The 20,333-nt window shown below is 39.4% G+C and overlaps 1 protein-coding gene across 1 annotated transcript in view; it reads left to right on the forward strand.

Annotated features, from left to right (window-relative positions):
• The first annotated feature begins 16,776 nt into the window (after positions 1–16,776).
• LOC120534387 (gastrula zinc finger protein XlCGF26.1-like) overlaps positions 16,777–20,333 on the forward strand; it is a 32,078-nt gene continuing 28,521 nt past the window's right edge. The window contains exon 1 of the mRNA XM_039761937.1: positions 16,777–16,801. The gene's annotated coding sequence lies outside the window, so the exon portion shown is untranslated. The remainder of the gene's footprint in view (positions 16,802–20,333) is intronic.

Below are 20,333 nucleotides of genomic sequence, written 5' to 3' on the forward strand. Positions count from 1 at the left end.
TACCAAATTTTGTGAAGATGGGGCCATAAATAAGAAAGTTCAAAATGGTTGACGTTGTTGACAGTTATGACCGTTACGTGTAAAATTTCGAAATGAAACCTGCCCAACTTTTGTAAGTAAGCTGTAAGGAATGAGCCTGCCAAATTTCATCCTTCTACCTGCACGGGAAGTTGGAGAATTAGTGATGAGTGAGTGAGCGAGTCAGTGAGTGAGTGAGGGCTTTGCCTTTTATTAGTGTATATATATATATATATATATATATATATATATATATATATATATATATATATATATATAAAATAAAAAAAATCAGTTATTGTTGTTATTTGGGGCACAGCATGGTGGACTAATGATTAGCACTGGTACTTTACAGCTGCAGAATCCTAAATTGAATTCTCAGCTCAGCCACTCATTACATTGAGTTTGTGTGATCTTTTGGTGTCCATGTGAGGTTTATCCCCCCACATCTTGAGGACCCCTGTGTTTCGACAGTTGGCAATACTAAATATGAGGGAGTAAAAATGATTTTGTGAAAGTGCCCTGCAGTGGTTACTTCCTTGCATCTATTGTTGCCAGAACAAGATCTAGCCTGAATGACCCTGCATTGTATTAAGACAGCTTGACGATGACTTCTTTAACTTAGTATAGCAGTACGCATGGAAAAGATGAAGTTCAGACTAGATGGCATGGCGGGGCAGTTTGATCATACTGGATTCGAGTTCCATGCCTGCACATTGCCTTTGTGTAGTATGCATCTCTGCTTCCACATTTCCAAACATGAATTTTCTAAGATGGCCTGAATTTCACCTGCATTGGCCATCATTTCACATGCAGCATCAGACGGCTTGTGACGGCTGATGACATCTTACAGTTGGTGGGGAACGATCAGAAGAAAATCTGTCATATCAGAAATTTCAGTCAGAAGTCTTGTATCACAGCTTCACAAGCAGATTTTTTGATGTCGCCATTAAATTTCCTGATATTCATTCTGCAGTGACTGCAATAAGCACATGTGCACAAAGTCAAGAGCTCCTTTTATATTATTCATCCGTATTACAAAAGGAAAACAAATTAACACCATGCTGAAAAATCACTATAACAGGTTGGCCAAAAGGCATATTAAATTTGTTTTTGAAGAGAACAATTATAACGGCAGTGAGGAATGATTGTTATTGTATTTCAATATGTCACAGTATAGTGACTTGACAGTTTACACTTGGTACTGATGTTGTGGACTTCATTTTAACCTATTTGATTTCATAAAACCAGCCATCATATAACACACACATTCAATGGCCACTGACCAAAAAAAAAAAAAAAGGAAGCATTTACTGGAAGAGACTGAAATACTGTATACACAGTAAATTACTTACATTTTGGGCCTCCAGTTTTCTCTGTAACATTAGCAGATTGTGTTGTCTGCTCATTCCCAACAATTCACATGTCTAGCTTTCTTTGAAGTTCCAGAGAACAGTAGAGCAAGAGACATTTTGAGAAGCTGGTGGTCTTTTTTTAATTGCAAAACATCAATAAGTAAAACTGTCCCTCTGGGCCATGCTGTACACGTAAAGCCTGAGCACCCATGTCATGGCACATCAGTCATTATCAGTCAGAGGCTATAGACTGGCGAATCGGACAATGTGTGAGAGTGCTAGTGCGTGTGTGACCGCTCTTGAAATGGGCTCAGCTGTTTGCTGCAACTGTACACACTGCTTATTTGGACAGCACCCCAAAGACAACTCAGATTTTGGATATTTGAAAAGGTACACATGTATGAAATCAAGAAATCATATCAGTAATTAACATTTAACTGAATCTTCCAAAAAGCAGTATTGTTTTCATTCTCCATTTCTACAGGTCTCCAGGTAATGCTTTTATTGAGTGACACACACTCCAGTTGTTTCAGCTCTCTTCCATTTTCCAGTGCTAAAGAATATTAAGGTACCTCCACAGTGTTCTGATTCAGTGACCACCTGTAGCCCAAATGGCCTGCAGAATGTTCTCCAAGAAATCAGTATTCCTTGTGTATGAAGAGTCTAAAGGTTCTTTAAAACACCATTTAATTCTGGGAAAGGTTCTTATATTAAATTGTTTCTTTCTGCTTTGAAAAACTTCTTAATATGAGGAAAAAAACTGAAATATTTAATGCATGATTGGCTACCTAGTAGGACACTAACTGATTGAGAAAACCTGAACTTAACCTCTGTGATTGTATGCAGCAAGAGTTTGTTTAAAATCATGAGCTATTGGTTTTACAAATCTGCTACCATCTGTTGTTCGTTGTTATTTACTCCATTGAGTCTGTTACGGATTTAAATCAATCAATCAATAAATCAATCAATCAATCAATCAATCAATAGAAACTCCAAGTGGGTAGATCTTTTGGGGGCTAAAAATGGTTCCCCTATAGCATCAATCTAAAGACGCACTCTGGTTCTATTTTTAAAAAGTGCTGGTTGAAAGTATGCGGCGATTTGAACTGAGCAACTACAGCTTGAATGGAGTAGCCATGAGGAATGGCTGGGGGTTCGGGTCATTTCACGCACGACGATTTGACAAATACGAAGCGAAATAAGAGACCAATGCCAAAACTCAAGCGCAACCTCTACGACAACAGACAAAGAGCGAAAAAGACGGGTTCTGATAAGCGTCCTGTGAAGCACGTCTACCTGCATAGTATGGAAAAATCCGCCATCCATAAAGTGAAGTTCACAGGCTCGGACCATTTACCTGCTCTGTCTGTCGGTGATGCGATTTCGTTTAAAGCCACGGGCTCCCAGCCCACAACTTACACTTGTCAGACGCAAAGCAGCACTCACAGCGAGCGGCTGTCTTTCGGTTTCGGTCTCCAGTTAAACGGTAGAGGGTAGGAGAAACACAAAGCGCAGCTCAACTTCATTTACTGTTGATCTTTTTTTTCTTCTTCTTCTTCCAATGGCACTTTGAATTAAATTGGTATCTCTGAAGCCCTGAGCCTCCGCCATACAGCTCCAAATAAGTGACTGATCAGTTGTCATTTTTTGTGTCAGATAACCCTCCCGCAACTATAGTGTAACGGGACGGAGTTCTGAAGGCCTGCGCTGCCTGACTCTATCAGCGCTGTTTGGAGTCAACTCCACCTACTTGGAGCTCTTGGCCAGAGTCTCCGGGTGGCAGAGACATAGATACATATACAGGGTGGTCCAGATCTAATTATACAGATCCAGATCGTCTGGATGACTTTGAATTATGCCAGGGACGATTCCAGTTCGGCGCGAAGACAATTCTTCATGTCGTCAGTTCGCTCACTTCTCGATGGTCCGGGATTTTTCGGGTGATTTTCTATGTAATAAACTTAATACGTTATAGCGTAATGAAAATTACACAGTTAGATCTTGGCCACCCTATAGATAGACGCCGCATTCACTGTGTTGACACGATACGTTAGCGCGTCCGCCCTATTGCGAGTGGCAAAAGTGCCATTTAAACTATTACAGGTAGACGTGGAAACCGGGTTTTCTGATGAAAAAACAATAACGTTTTAAACAGTATCGTTTACATACACCAGATTTTGGCGAATCGTTTAAATGCAATTACTTATATCCATTTATACACTAATAATGGCAATTATTAAATAATAATCATTATTATTAAATAATTCCTCCCATATAAGTAACATTTCTCGGACAGCTTTCTTCCATCTCCGAAATATTAATAGACTTCGTCCTGTTCTTACGCAACACAGTAGTGAAGTATTGGTTAATGCCCGAGTCACCTAACATATAGATTACTGTAATGCTATTCTATCTGGCATTCCACAAAAACGTATCCATCGCTTACAACTTAATTCAAAATTCTGCTGCCAGGATAATAACCTGCTGTTCTAAATCCACTGAACATATTACACCGATTCTCTCTCAACATCACTGGCTCCCTGTTAACTACAGAATGCAATACAAAATACCGCTCTGAACATTTAAAGCTCCCCCCACCTCACTGATCTCCAGACTTACACTCCTCTCGCTCACTCAGATCCTCATCTACAGCTCGACTTTCTGTACCACACGTCAGATTATGTGCCATGGGAGCTCGAGCGTCTCTCATTGTGCTCAACTCGGGAATTCTCTTCCCTCTCATATACAGTACGTTAGCTCGATTCAATAACATATTTTAAAACTGCCCTCAAAACTTATCTTTTCAAACTTGCATACCAATTGTGAATTTTGCATTGTTACTGCCAGTTATCTTTGTTTGTTAGCTAATTTTGATTTATCATTCTCTTGTTTAAATTTTACTAATGTTGTTTAATTTTATTGTAAGGTGACCTGGAGTGCTAAGATTATAAAACGGGATTTTCTAATGGCCAAATATAACCAAAAGAATTGTTCAGCCTTACCTATGAAATGTAATCCCCCGGGATCTGGTTTGGAGCGTACAGCGGTTTGTACAATCACAAGCAGCACATACGTGTGGCATCTTTATCCATTACTTCACTACACGGCAGTGCCACTCGCAATATGGCGGCGACGTTGACGTACGATGCTGCTGGTCATGCGGCATCTAGTAATTCTATGTCTATGGGCAGAGAGGTTTGCAGTACTTGTGTTCAGTGGAAAAAAATAACCCGTCTAAGGTGTGTTACTGCCATCTGGCGTATGGCGGGTGAAGTGCGCGTGATTATCGTCAACTACAGTATTCCCCAAATGTAGTATGCACTCTTTGATATATGGTATTTTAACAGCAGCTTGTAATTAGTCATACAGTCTTCTCAGGTCTCAAAAAATCCTTACCACTGTAGCAATCCATGCTTAAATGGCTCCGGTTGCATACATTGCTCAGTGCTGTCCCGAATAAAGTAATTTAAACTACAATGACCCAGACTTTCTCTGCTTTAAATAATTTCGAATCTGTTTGAACAACAATACTTAAGGGATTAGTATTCTTAAATAATTAAAACAAGCATTCCCCCGTATCCTGTCTTTTCCTCGTTTTTGTCGTTACAGATTTTTAATCACGCTCCTAAATTCTCTGCATCTCTAGCCCATTATGTTGCGAATGATTGTATGTTCCACATCTACTCTATTATCTGCCTTCACCTCTACATGCAGCGCCGGCCACCCAAATATATAAACGATTCTCATCTAACCAATATTATTATGAAGCTGTAATATTTCTAAAAGGATATCAGCCATATATATATCATGTAAAATAGTATACAAAGGTTTTGTTTTGCAAAATTTGCAGCTTCAGTTTTCTTTTTTTTTGTGGTGGCAATTCACATTGTTTTTCTATTATTGTGCAGAGTGATCTGATGCATTCATTGCAATGAGTTGTATTAGCATAAACAGTTAACTTTATCACAAAAACCCACTTTCACTTATTTTGGCACTAGCACGAAAAGATCAGCTGAAAGTATTCAGCAAGTGCCAGAACCGTCACCTCCAGAGGCGTCAGCTACAATATCGTGTCCCCGCCAGTGCAGAGCTTACTCAGTACTGGCAGCAGGTGGGTGTGAGTGCATCTGCACACTCAGTGAGGCGAAGACTTTTGGACAACGACCTAAAGATGCTACGTCTTTCCAAGAAAAATGTCAAGGGCAGACTGAAACTCTGCAGGAAGAGGATTGGACATCAGAAGACTGGTGCAGAGTTATTTTTTGAATGAATCCTTTTTCTTACTGTTTGGGACATCTTCAAAATCGATTGCCCTGAGAAGGAAAAGGTGAATGCTACCATGAGTCCTGTGTCGTGCCAACAGTGAGACATCCTGAGACGATTCATGTGTGGGGTTACTTCTAATCCAAGGGAGTGGGCTCACTCATAATTCTGCCCAAGAACTCCGCCGTGAATAAAGTATGGCATTACAGTAAAACGTCCTCCAAGGACAACTAATCCCAACAATCCAGGTGCAATTTGGTGATGATCTATGTATTTTCCAGCATGATGGAGCACCTTAAGGCAAACGTGATAACGAAGTGGCTCGGAAATCATAACATTGAAAGTTTGGACCCGTGGTTAGGAAACTCCCCAGATTTTAATCTCATTGAGAACCTGTAGTCAATTCTCAAAAAGCGAGTGGACAAGCAAAAGTCCACAAAAAAAAATATATATATAAAATAAAAAGGTAAGAAGGGATCACCATCAGTCAAGATTTGGCCCAGAAGCTGATGTCCAGTATGCTAGAGGGAATTGCAAAAGTTTTAGAGAAGAAGGGTTAATACTGTATTGACTCTTTACATAAATTTGATGTATTTACCAACAAAAGCCTTTGAAACTTATGAAATTTTTATGTGTAAATGTGTAAGAAATAATTTGAAAATGCTGAAGCAGCAAAGTTTGCAAAACACAACATTTGTGTCACTGCCAAAACTTTTGGCCACTACTGTACAGTAATGGAGCAAAGCGGGGTGCAAGAGCGCATGGTTCATACAGATTAGCGGTCTTTTTCAAGGCTCCTGAAAAAGACACGCCCATCCAGCCGTCAGTGTAGGACTGAAGAACGACGGCCGTACAGACTCTTCCTCTTTTATAGGCTGCATCCGCTCGCTTTTATTGATTACTCGCTTTATTGATTTACATAATGGTTGCCCGATTACCGCTATAATTGTTCCGGCTCCGATGCTACTGCATTTGTGCTTGCCATTGTACCCACATTCGCCGATACCGCTGTTACAGTATGTACCAGAGATTACGGATTTATAATGATCCTTAGGGGTGTCATCTATATGGAGTTAAGCAGGAGCCACTCCTAGTCTTTGGGCCGGGGAGGCAGGCATTGCTAAACTGGATTTTAATTTGGGTTTCCGCAATCCAACAGGTCTGAATAACTTCAAACACTCAACTTCATATAATTACAACACACAAACAGGGCCGGCGCCACCATTAAAGCGGATTAGGCATTCGCCTAGGGCGCAGACCATAAATGTTGGCTAGACCCAGACGGTACGGGTTAGCTATACAGTCACGTGGGAGCACTAATAATCTTGGCCTAGGGCGCAAAATCACCTAGCACCGCCACTGTACACAAGCACCTATGCATAAACAACTCCCTTTGGTCTGTTAAGTATGCAGTAATGTCCTTTATGAGGAGAATTTTGATATCAGATATATGCTAAGACAGAAATAAAAATAATAGGGGCAGAACAGAGTTTCTAATTTAATGGTACGAAAATATACGTATATCAGCTGCAGAATAACAAATACTGTTAATAAATATAAACAACAATAGAGATAATGCAAAAATAATAACCACTTGAAATCAACATAAAACAAAAACAGGATTTTGTAAATAGAAGGGGACGTGGGTGGTGGCAGAACAGGGAGCTGTGCTTAATGGTTCAACAGGATAAGCAGTTATAGGAATGCAATTAATATAATTCTGAGTGTTCATGTTTTGTGGCATTATTTTCTGAATGAGATAAGATATCCTGGATACGAATCCCTCCTGCCATGAGTTTTTAAGGTATTAATTGATATAACCGTGTTTCTTTTAAATACATTTACTGGTCCTGCATTCCCGCTTTTGTTAGTTACTTATTATCCTTATCCTGTGACTTGCAAGTTATTTATGACTCAATTGCCGGGTGGCTGTAAATTGGAATTTTACCATTTTACAACTCCTTTATCCTGTTTGACTGGCTGTAAGAAATGTTACACAAGACATACAGTCTTAACAACCCCAAAATCTGTAACTGTGCTAAACCAATTCAAAGTACCACCTGCAAAGGATAGCAGTAACAACCACAGACACAATTATCTGAGATTATGAGTGTTCAAGAGAGGGGGACAGAGTATGCAATGCCAAAGCTTACAATTATACTCAATAGCCATCAGAGTGCAGCAGGCAATGTCATATATTAACAAAGTGTGATCCGTTTCAGCTGTTTATTTCAAGCTAGGCAAAAAGAAACATTTATTATTGTATTTCTGGAGTGGCAATGATAGATTGGCTGTCTAGCTCTGTAATTAGGATTACTTGTGTTCTCTTTTGTGTCTTTTGACACCCGTTACACGCCCAGCCTACATGGAAGGTGGTCTCTCTCTGAATTGCCTTTCCCATGGACTCATCTCATCACTTATTCCAGTGGTTCTCAACCTGTGGGGCTGGCCCCCCTAGGGGGGCGTGAAGATGTGAAAAAAAAACAAGAATCGAAAATATGAAAAATACATCTATTGAAACCAAAACAAATTAACTTAAACTACATTCTGATACTAGAAACATAAATATTGAGTTAGATAAATGTCGATAAAAGTTAAGTAGGTATAATAAAATATGCATCTATGATATATCATTAATTAAAAAAGAACAAATTGGTATTAGTGGGCTCCTTTCAAAAAAACCTTAGGGGAGCACGATTAAAACTGTTATGAAAACTCTGGTCGCAAATACTTAAAGGTTGAGAAATGCTGACTTATTCCAAAAACTTCCCTTTTGTAAACACTTCAAGTCAATTAAAACTAAAACCAACAGACACCTCAATAGTTTCTTTCCCAGAGCCATAGCCCTCTCAAACCAGTAACTTTTTCTTTATTTTTTATAGTGTTCTTCACTGAGTGCAGGCGCAAAGCACTGTGAACAATTCTCAATTAAAATATAAGTAAGATTATTTTAATTACTAAATATTGAACTACAACAACAACAACATTTATCTATATAGCACATTTTCATAGAAACAATGTAGCTCAAAGTACACAAAAAAATTACATATTGAAATGTTATTGCTATCTACAGATTCACATTACAATTTATTTTATAGACCACTGTCTCAACAATACAAGCTTTGTCCCTCCAGTGTGATGGATGACGTATGGCACCATTGCCCAGCCAGGACGCCTCCATAATGGAAGTACAGGTTGTAGATGACTTATGAAGGGTCCCATCTCCCCCGAGCTGCTATCTGGCAGCCCCCCTGGGGTGCAACGATGCCACAGGACTATATGGGACTTGGTCTTGATCAGCTCAGCCCTGTTGTGTTTTGCCGATGCCACCAAGGGGAGCTTGCAGAGCCTTACTTTGGGATTCTGCCCCACCTGGGAGTAATTACAGAAGGGAATACTCCTGGGTGCAGCTTAAAAGGAGCCATTTGCCTCACAGAGATAAGCCAGTCAAGAGGAAGAGGAGGAGGGAGAGGGAGAGGGAGAGAGGGAGAAAGAAAGAAAGAAAGAAAGAAAGAAAGAAAGAAAGAAAGAAAGAAAGAAAGAAAGAAAGAAAGAGGACAAAGACTGTGCTGTTGGTGCTTGCACTGTGCTGTGTTGTGGGGAGTGAACAAAAAGCGCTTCCCATGTAACTAACCGTGTACTCTGTCTGGAAATTGTGTCTCTGCATGTCTGTGTCGGGTTGGGGCTGCTGGGGCATCCAATGGCGGTTCACACCAGGCAAATCACAACTATTTTAGAGAGCAAAGGGGAGTGGAGGTCTGCCTTTTTAAGTCTGAAAACTTCTCAGATGTGGAATAGCCATTTTGACAATTGCAGGTACTTGAACATAAACTGCAAGCCCCTGATCCTTTCATCCATTTTGTGCACTAAGTATATTTATTTAACCATTCTCAAATTTTCCTCTACACTCTTACAAATCCCGGGTCTTTAATGACATTTTATGTTTTTTTATTGGGTTGTGTGATTCCTTGTAGAACTTTTGCTTGACAAAGCACACATTTTATTCTGAGGAAGGTTCTTTGTCCTTTGAAAAACTTCCTAATATGTAGAAAAATCCTCATATCTTTAATGTATGGTAGGCCAGCTAGCAGGACATTGATAGGTTAAGAAAATCCTGAAGTTAGCCTGTGTTATTGTATATAGGAAGAGTCAGTTTTAAAATCAGGACTTAATATTATTTCACAAATTTGTTGCCATCTTTTCATGGTTATTTACTGTGTCGACCCTGGTACAGATTTAAATAAATTAAATTTCTTTCTGGAACCTTCATGTGGATGGGGTCTTTTGGAACCAAAACTATGGCACTGCTCTGAAGAACCATCCTGCTCCCTGCTATTCTTTTCTTTATAGCTCATTAAAAATTGATAACTCTGATTTCTTTTAAGCATCACAGAAAAGAAATGCAAAGTTGTTATGCTTACTGTGGATAGCTTATTAAATGAAAATCATTTAAAAATGTTTTGATTATGAAAATGGCTACTCCTTCATGCACTCTCATCATTCCAAAGCTGAGAAAAAATCTCATTTTTACAATGCTTTTGGCATTACATCTCTGGTGGAGTAAGATTGAAATATCTGACTTTTTTTGTGTGTGTAGCATCTCTATTACAATAAAAAAATCTTGGGAGAAACTTTTTCAGAGAGAGACACTTCCACGTCCCACGAGACCAGACTTTGTGCCAAGAGATTTAACCATGCCTTGGGCCATAAATAAAAGAAAAAGAGTAGATGACAAAGTAGAACATTGTAAAGTATTCAAAATCATTGGCGCGATACACATGCAGAGCAGGTTAGAGATAATGAAAGTACTAAATTCAAAAGACTCAAAAAAATGATAGTAAAGATCGCATTAGTGCGAATAAAAGAAATTATTACTCGGTGAAATAATGGAACCATGAAAAGAGATCAAATATATTGTTTGGATTGTAAACTTTAAGCTGGAGAGTTGTAGATCGTCTAATTTGTGTTGCCATCAGGGAGAAAAAAGTGGTGTTTCTTCCCAATGAAGAGGCGTATCTGCGAGAATTAAAAGATTTGTTGTTTGGTGAAAGTGAAATTCACATACGCTGTCACGCTTGGCTCACAGAGTTGCACAGATACACAGGAGATTTAAGAGAAAGAAATGTTATTCAAACACTTCAAACAAACATAAGTCTCATTCAGGAGTGAATCAAGCCCCATGTGTAGTCGCAGGGGGCACTTCTGTCTCTCAATTAAAAGAATAGAAAATCTTCCTCTTCATAGGGGCGCACCTCAGGAGCGGGACCCCCAACAGGAGCAGAGGATGTCTGGAGGAGAGGAGAGACAAGGCAGTGAGACCAAAGGTCAGCTGCTGTAAAGGCTTTTAAATGTTCGAAGCGCTGTGCAAGATGCCGATCACATGGCACAGTAGCAGCAGCAGCAGCTGCAAGCCAGCAGCTGATTGAGCAAAGAGGAGGTAAGAAAAACAATTGTATTTGTTTCCCATTGTATCACCATTTAAGAGGGGGTTTCAGAGGAGCGAACGCGTCTCCTTGGGGTGCGTTCAGCCCCCCTCTTCACAATGCAAGCAATGGACCTGGGGGTTGGTGAGCAAACCAAGCAGGGGGAAAAGCCCGCTAGTTATATATATGATAGCAGCCCACCCACCATAAATGGTTATTGTTTTCCTGCCTAGCTTTTGGATTATGGTGCTTGATAAGTCCGAGAAAAAATTGGTTATTGCTGGTATATGCTATACATAACACTGTTTTAAATAGTAATACTGTCATTATATTCATCACAAGTGAAAAAAGAAAAAACTAGCAATCTTAGCCTAAAAAAATAAACACAAACAAGATCACTTAGTTTACAAACCTTTTATTTATTAAAAGTCAAAGTGTTTGGACTGCTGAGCACAGAGAAGCAAAATGTCATTCTTATGGTTTTCTTCCATTTTTGTATACTGCTCAGATCATCCAGGATGAGATGTCATCAGGGATTTGTCGGATCAAGAGTTCTGTCAGGAGCTTCATGATCACACCTTGACTTTTGTTCTGTGCATTCACTCAAGGTTTTGTGGATGTTGTAGTCTGATTGTCCAGACAGCAATAAGCCACTGTGTAGACCGGTGGAAGTGGCATTGTTGCTCATACTGTGTAGTTTGCAACAGGTTTACACAACATACTCCTTCAGTCACTGCTGCTGATATTATATTATGGGTCTTCAAGCCAGAGTGGCGTTTCACAATGCACATGTCTATGGCCAAAAATATATTACTACCTTGGTATTTTCAAAGCAATGTCATGCGCATCAAGTGGCACACGGTGATTAGCATTTTATACTTGGGGGACACTATCTGATGGTAAGGTATAAAGTGGTGGAGTATTTGCATTAACAGGAAGGTCATGGGGGGTCCAAAACTGGCCCCCAAGTTGGGCCCAAGTTAGTTAATCTGCTCCTGCTCATTGGTCCTATGGACGCTTTCAGATTTCCTGTTTCACTCCTGTTTTTGAAACAAAGTTACTTGGGTAGCAATGGAAGTGACTGGACAGTGAGCTGAGCCACAACACACTGTGATATTATGAGAAAACCTGGTTAACAAATCAGGGGCATGCATAGGGTTATCAGATACCTGCGAAACCAAAGAAGGATACCGAAGGTCATAAAGGAGGACAAAGGAGAACATGTCCCATTCTGTTCACAAAACACCATGTGAACTGTGCGTTACAATGACAACTTTAAAAACAACTAATTTGACAGGTCATCAAAATTAAAAGTTATAGTACTACTATGCAGTTTCATATTTTTCAGATGAGGCGACTTTTCACAGCAGTTCATCATTCCCGGCAACACAGGCATGGAACTCCAAACAAGAAACGTTCTTAAAACTGTACTTTGTAAGAAGAGTTTCTCTGAGAGAGTCAACAGACAGTTTATTTCTTTCTTTTGTCCACTGTATGTTGATCAAGGAAAATGTTCTTTCAACGCTGGCATTATGCCCAGGAACAAAAAAAAAAAAATAATTGACGATTATAAGCAGCTCTGAGTAACTGGCTTCACTTGCAGAACTTTGAAAGTACACCACATTTCTGTGAGTTTCGCTGGTAACGTGTCATTCTAAATCAGTGGTGCCCTCGTTTGCAACGGACACGTAAGAATCACAAACCAAACACATTTCTTCATTTTCGGTACGTCCTTCACCAATCACGGATACTTCGTTTTCACGTGGTCCGAGAATTTGCATTTCTACTTGTTAGTGTTACTGCTGGACAACATTTTTAGATAAAAGCCTACGGAATATTCGCATAACAAGTATGGAAGACACAAAATGGCAAAGTGGGAGTAGGCCCGTAGTTGTGTTATGGTTTTGATAAAAAGAGATGATTTATGTAAAACATAGAGATGATAGCATACAATTTAAGCCAATAACACGGTCAAGTCAGTGAATGATGAAAGACAGGCATTTTCACCTTTTTAGGCAATGCCTGCTGGATGGAGGACGCAACACTGAAAAGGAGGACATGCCGGATGTCTGGTAACCCTAGGCATGCCCAATGCAGAATATAACACAACAGCAATATTTTATCTTGCACTGGGGCCGATCATCTGTTTAATTGTATGAATATTACTGTATTTGTTACCTAACACATGAAAAAGTGTTACGGAGAGTACTTTCATGGAACATGAACATGAATAGTAGTGCTGGAAGGCAGCAATTAAAGTTTTCAACATGGTGGATCCGTGCTGTATGGACATAGACATATACCTTATGAAGAATAAATGTTCAAAACTCACAATTGTGCACCATGAGTTAAACAATGTATAAAATAGGAATGTAGGCTGTAAGAAACTCAAAACTGGAAGTGTGTGAGCTAAAACCGACTAACAATTAGGACACCTGAGTAACCAGGCAGTGTTTAGAATACCTGGACCTTCTGTCAACAGAGCCTTCTTAAACTTTTAAACTCTGCACTCTACATCCCATCTCAAACGGACTCTTGTGTATCTTTTTAAATAGCTGCTATACATTGATTTTAAACTCTTGTGACAGATTAAGGCTGTATCGCTCCCTTGAATCCTTGTCCAAGACTCCAGACACCAGTAAAAGGTCCAAATGTTGACTTTATTTATAAGCCACAGTGCACAAAGCACCCTCTCCTCCACTATATTCATAAATCACAAAACACTAATCACAAATACAATCCTCCAACTCCCAGACGCGTTGCCACCCTTCCACCCAGCTCAGCTTGCCGTCTGGGAGCTCCCACAGTCCTTTTATATACCCTGACCTGGAAGTGTTCCCAATCCCCAGTCCATGTGATTCTCTATCACTTCCGGGTCAGGTACAAGTCCTTTTTCTCACCCCGGAAGCAGGGCACAAATGATTCTTCGGTCCTCCCTGCAGCTCCCTCTTGTGGCCCCTGTGGTATCCAGCAGGGTCTTGTATAAAACCTACATAGTCCATGACTCCCTGCTGGTCTTCGGGGCACCTCCATACTGCAGGGAGGACTCCATCTGGCAGCCTTGGGGTATTGGCCGGGATGACAAGCCGGCCATATACCACACTCTGTATTTGTGCTAGCTTGAACCTTGCATTTTTAGATCATTCTTTTAGAATCCAAAAAAATGGATTGTTACAAATACATGTTGTGATTTATTAGGCCTGGATAAGTGTATTCATTTTACTGGACAGAAAGTTCAGAGGTAGGCAGAGGTGAGAGGCATGATCATCCACAGGTGGTAGGGCTAGTTTGGGCACATTAACAGTTTGTTAAAACAACACACACAAAAACTGCCAGGAAAACCCACATGTGAAAAGAGAGGACAAAGATGATACAGGCAGCACTGCTTAATTTGAAGGACTGTGTTTTTTTTCCTTTCAGATAGCATACTGATGGGAAGGTGAGCGGAAAGTCCAAATCACTGGGAACCCACTAGAAAGGTTAAGCTGCACAAGACATCACTCTGCTGCAGGTTCATCTTTGTCTTATTGGTCCATAAGACCTTTTCCAAGAATTCTGCAGGCTCATTTAAGTCATTTTTCACAAACTTGAATCTGGCCATCCTGTTTTTGTGGCGAACTAGTGGTTTGTATCATGCAGTGTGTCCTCTGTATTTCTGTTCATGAAGTCTTCTGCTGATAGTCGTCTCTGACACACAAACACCTGAAGACTGTGTATGATCTGTCACACAGGCTTTTGGGGGTCTCCTTAATAAAACTTCTTTGCATTTATATAGCGCTTTTCTCACTACTCAAAGCACTCAGCAATTGCAGGTTAAGGGCCTTGCTCAAGGGCCCAACAGAGCAGAGTCCCTATTGCCAGTGCAGATCCCTAGCCTCAGAGCCACGCTCCGCCTTTAACATAGTACTCAGCAGTGGAGGTCCTCCTTAGCTTACCAGTTCTTCTGTGATTACTGAGCTCACCAGTGCATTCTTTCTTCTTAATGATATTCCAGATGGTTGACTTAGATAGTTCTAAGGTTTTACCAATGTCTCGTATTCCTCTTTTTGAGCCACATAATAACTTCTTTGACTTTCACTGGCATAGCTCTTGTCCTCATGTTGACAGCTGCAGACTCCAAAGAGTAGAAAGCAAACTGAGGTATCCTATGAAGAATGAAACACACCTGAGGAATCCCAAACATCTGTGACACCAATTATCCCATATATTATGGTGCCCTTAAGTGAGGGTCCACATATAACATGGTGTGACCAAAACATATGCAAATCTCCTTAAGTGAAAGACTATAATGTGCACTTTAATCACATCTGAATTGCTTGGTTTGAAATTTTAAACTGTGTAACAGAGGGGTAAATTGAAGAAAAATGAATCTTTGTCCCAGACATTTTGCAGGGCACTCTACATGTCACTAATTAGGTTTATAATGGAGTTGTGGTTGGTAAAAATACATGTAAAAATGACCAGAAATTCACAGTTTTGCTGTTGCTAAATGTACCTCAAAACCTATTGATATGAACAGAGAAACTTCTGTTTGACATTCAGATCAAAAAAGAGGTTTGCCTTGGGTTTAATTAAAATTCATACTTTGATGATGAATCTAATAAAGAAATTCTTATGGAGTCCGTGAATGTTGTGCATTAAAATGGAGTGATAAACCTACTGGAATGTGCTGCAAAAGAAGAAAAATCTTTTGAAGACTTGTCAGCACTTATTAAAAGTTCAGCATTTGGTTTACACCCAAACTCAGAACAATTTATAAGTGCTCTAAGAATATATAATAATATATAACAAATGACCTCATTTGGTGCAAAAAGAATAATTGAACACAGTTTTATGCCAAATTTTAAAGTATAAGTAGAGGGGTATCACCACACCACAGATAGTAAGGGATAGGAATAAATGGTGACCTCGAACCAGAGAGTTAGAAATGTATTTATGATTACAATATGCAAACTTTCAGTAAGGAATAAATGGTGACCTCGAGCCAAAGAGTTAGAAATGTATTTATGATTACAATATGCAAACTTTTGAGGCTTCTCAGGCCCCTTCTTCAGGAAAGATGTAAGCCTTGAGTTGCCTCGAAAGTTTGCATATTGTAATCTTTTTAGTTATCTAATAAAAAGATGTCATTTTGCTTGACTTCTGACTACATTCATAATGGCTAACAAGTACAACACCCTAGTACTGCACTACAGAAGTAGTAAGAAATTGTAATAGAAAAAAAAAAAAAACACTAGAGCCTCCGTCCAGCAGATGGCAGCAACACATTATTAAAATAAGACCAACACGAAGAGGAAGTAGCAGTAAACTTTTTAAATCGAGGGAAGGACTATATAGTCGGCGTGTTTAATTCATAAGGACAAGGCAGAAACAGGTACGCAGTTCTACTTGATAAATGAGAGAGTCAATGTGAGACAAGGTGGAATGAAATGAAAATAACAATTTCGTTGATCGCATTTAAAAAACAAACAAACAAAAAAAAGACTGTAGGCAGTGAGCGTGTTTTCCAGCCGTTGTTTCACCTGGTCCGAACGAGAGCCCAGGTGAAGCAGCACGAGTTAATATCGCAGTTATAGAGACATTTACAAAGTATCTTCTTTAGAAGATGTTATTTATTCTGATTGGTAATTATTAATTTAAAGTACTGTAAACCACGACACGCACCCTGTTGGTATATAATATACGGCAAACGATGTGCTCATAAATGAAAGTGTCAGTGAGGTGTGCATTGGGACTCGATGGGTAAGCCGTGGGATGTTTTTATTAGCATTGACGAGTCACCATTCGGAGGTTACCAATAATGTGTCTTATGAGTTGAGTAAAACGGTATTGCTTTAAATGTGGTCAAAAACTATTCCATTGTTAAAAAGTTGGTGTTTTAAAGTCTTTCGAAATTGAGCAAACAGGTGTGCAAACTGGCCTCTACAGCCAGTAAAAATTGAGTGGGGAGTGAGACGTTAGGAGTGTTTCAGATGGGAAAGCAGCTCAGCTATCTGAGCTGTGCCTAATGTCCCCCGACTAAGTCAAATTGTGCTTCACAGAGAAATAAAATGCTAGCGTTAGCAAGTAAAAACGGTCAATTGCGTTGGATGTGAAGACCTCTCGTTCATTTTATTGCTGGTAAAGGTTTTGTGTAGCTTTTAAGTACGGTATTGCATCGACACTGCTGCGAAATGGGAAATATTTGATATTCGCGTCTGCCTCCGCTCTTGTGCATCTCGTATTTAATCTGGACATTCCAGTCGATCGCTGGTGTTGGCTTTCCTGTGGAGAATAAAGGCCTTTTCCCAACGCACGCATTATGTCACCATGCGACGTTATTGGTAGTTCACGTCAGAGTCCGCATGTTATAGCTTTGAAACTATTGCGACTTTGCGGGGAAGATTATCACTTCGATGCGGTGTATGGAGCGGCGCACCGGGGAGGCGCCTATGAAGTGTGATGCGGTCCAAAGTGAGGCACTCCGTCGTCACCTATAAGTCTCTAAACTACTTTTTGTAAAATGGCGCCAGAGCTTGTGGTCACCCAACCGGTATAATTCAAAGGACGAGCCCCATCCATGACAGCTTCTGGTTGAACGAATGAAGTACAAGGAACTACAAATGGCCCGAGTTCTTGCTACAAAAGTTCTCAAGTTTCAAAAAAGTCACCTGCAGGTGGAAAAGAGGCTTTTTGAGAAGATCCGTGGTTTAAATCCTCTTTACGACCAAGTCTGCATTTTTCTCGTATTTAATTTCTGTGTATTTTTTTTAACATTATTACACATTTTGCTGTATAAAAATCTCCCGGAGTATCAGGTTGTATGTGCGTTTTCTGGAGACTCAATCTGTCTGCTTACTGACCCCGGTGTTCTGACGATTTGTCCTACTTTGTCGAAGTATCCTACCGTAGTTTATTGTAAGTCGTATCATTAAACTTATAACGTTATACCATGTCATCATTTAACATGTTGTATTTAGAAGTCGTCTATCAAATTTATGGAAATGTTAATATTTCCCAATTTATTCTATTTGCATCATTTAATGCCCGAAAGAGACACAGCCTGATGCAAAGATTTCACAAGACGGTCATTACTCGTGCATGGATACAATGGTCTGTACAAGATTAAAAGTCACACATGCAAAATATGCAGCTTATAAAATATTGACAGTAAATACCTATGCAGTAAACTGTAATAAATGCATTAATGTAGTAAGGCTAAGTTGCGTAATTTTGGTCTGCGCATGCGTAGTATCAGTGAATAGATCATTTCGATGGATAGGATGTTTCGTTAGACTGTTTGTTTTATGTCTCTTTGTCAGCTCTACTAAATCCCGAGTTAAGAATTGGATTGCCTATGCAGAAATACTCTAGCGATAAGCTTAGCTTTGTTAAACGCGCTATAGATGGCACATTTTCGGACTGGAATAATCTTTTAAAAAATTAGGCAAACTGCGGTATTCGTCACAGGAATCGTGACGTCATCGGGTTGTCCCTTGGAGCTCCTCAGTGCTGTTAGTTGTGAAGTACGGAATCTAGCTCCAGGTCTGTGAAGGTGTGCCAAATCAGCGCTGTGTTAAAATAAACTCTGAAGATTGATTTGTACCCAACGAAATATCCCCGTGTTTTTATAACACTCACCAATGGTAAAGCGCCTTTGAACTGTCTGATTCATTGCTGAAAGCGATCTCGATATATCGATAACACTTAACTGGAACACGGACAAAGCTGAGGGGCTTTGTATCTCTAAGTCAGGAGACTCTGGCTTGGCTGGGTGTGCCCGCTTTGAAGTGTTCAGGTCAGGGCGGTGGTCTGGCGGAAATTGTTAGGTCTGATCTGCATATCAAACGAATAGCTTTTAAATTGCCCTTTGGTTACAAAACTGCTAACGAAATCCGATGTGATCCTATTCATTGTACTTTGTCGTCGTAGCTGATTATAATATGTTTGTATTTCTACGTAAGCTTACACAAATTGTGTTTTAATGCATTTTTTTTCTCGTTTTAATTCAGAACTTTTTTACATATGGATCACTTATTTGATATTCGTTTGTATACTTTGTTGTTCGTGTGATCTTTGCTGCTATAAATTATATTATTTTGAATATGTGAAGCGCTTTGAGCGTTGCAAAAAATTTATGAATAAAATTTAAGTAATACTCAAGTGTGTGTGTGTAAACCGTGTACTGCATGGGACGTGATTTATGTCAATTCTAAGTAAACGAAATTTTGTTTTTCAAGCCACACAAGCGCACACTTCAAAATAAAGGTGTCGGAGGGGAACCATTTTTGGTTCCCATTCATGAAGATTTCGAAAGAACCTTTTGTTTATCTAGAACCATAACGGGCAGTAAATAACGATGAATAGATGGTAACAGATTTTGTTAAATAACCGTGGCTCATAATTTTAAAAGACACTCGTTGTATAGAATAGCATAAGATACGTCCACGTTGTCTTAATCTGTTAGTAGGGCACTTGGTAGCCCACCAAAGTCCCCTATACATATTAGGAAGTTTTTGAAACCACGAAAAAGCAACTACATTTATAGTATGCAAATAATCCGTTACCATTTGAGATGGTGCCATAAAGTGCAATCAATTTATATATATATATATATATATATATATATATATATATATATATATATATATATATATATATAATGTGTGTGTGTGTATATGTATATATATATATATATAATTATATAATATTTTTAAGTGCGCTTTAAGCAAAAAAAAAAAAAAATCAGCCCGCCCGCACTGTACATTTTATATTGTAGTCATGACCATCTTAGGAGTTTTGAATTTCTTTTTTGTTTTGGTGATTGGACCGAGTTCATTAGAAAGCCGTTCAACGGGTAGGGCAGTCGGAGTATCTGTGAAGGACATCACTAAAGAGGGCGCCGCTCGGCTCTAATGTGCGCATAGAAGGCAGACACCCTGCAGCTGTACCGGCACTCGTGGCCGCTCCAGAACTTCAGTTGCGTCTCTTGCTTGTTGCTCCGAGATTGTAGTCGCAGACAATACTAATGGAGTTGTTGGCTGTATATCTGGTAGATGTTATTTCCAACGTCTTTGATATTTATGGTTATGTTAAATCTCTACTTTTATCTTTATATTGAGCATTGGGCTTTACTACATCTTTTATATTTGTATTGAGTGTGTGATGTAGTTACTTTCAGTATATATTAAGCTTCCCATGTTCTTACTGTATTTTTTATTTGTCAGATGTTTTCATTCCAGCACGTTTATTTTACATGTCAAACGAGTTTCTCTTTTTTTTTTTCTCCTGGCAT

Source organism: Polypterus senegalus, chromosome 8, assembly GCF_016835505.1.
Source record: "Polypterus senegalus isolate Bchr_013 chromosome 8, ASM1683550v1, whole genome shotgun sequence".
Classification (NCBI taxonomy): domain Eukaryota; kingdom Metazoa; phylum Chordata; class Cladistia; order Polypteriformes; family Polypteridae; genus Polypterus; species Polypterus senegalus.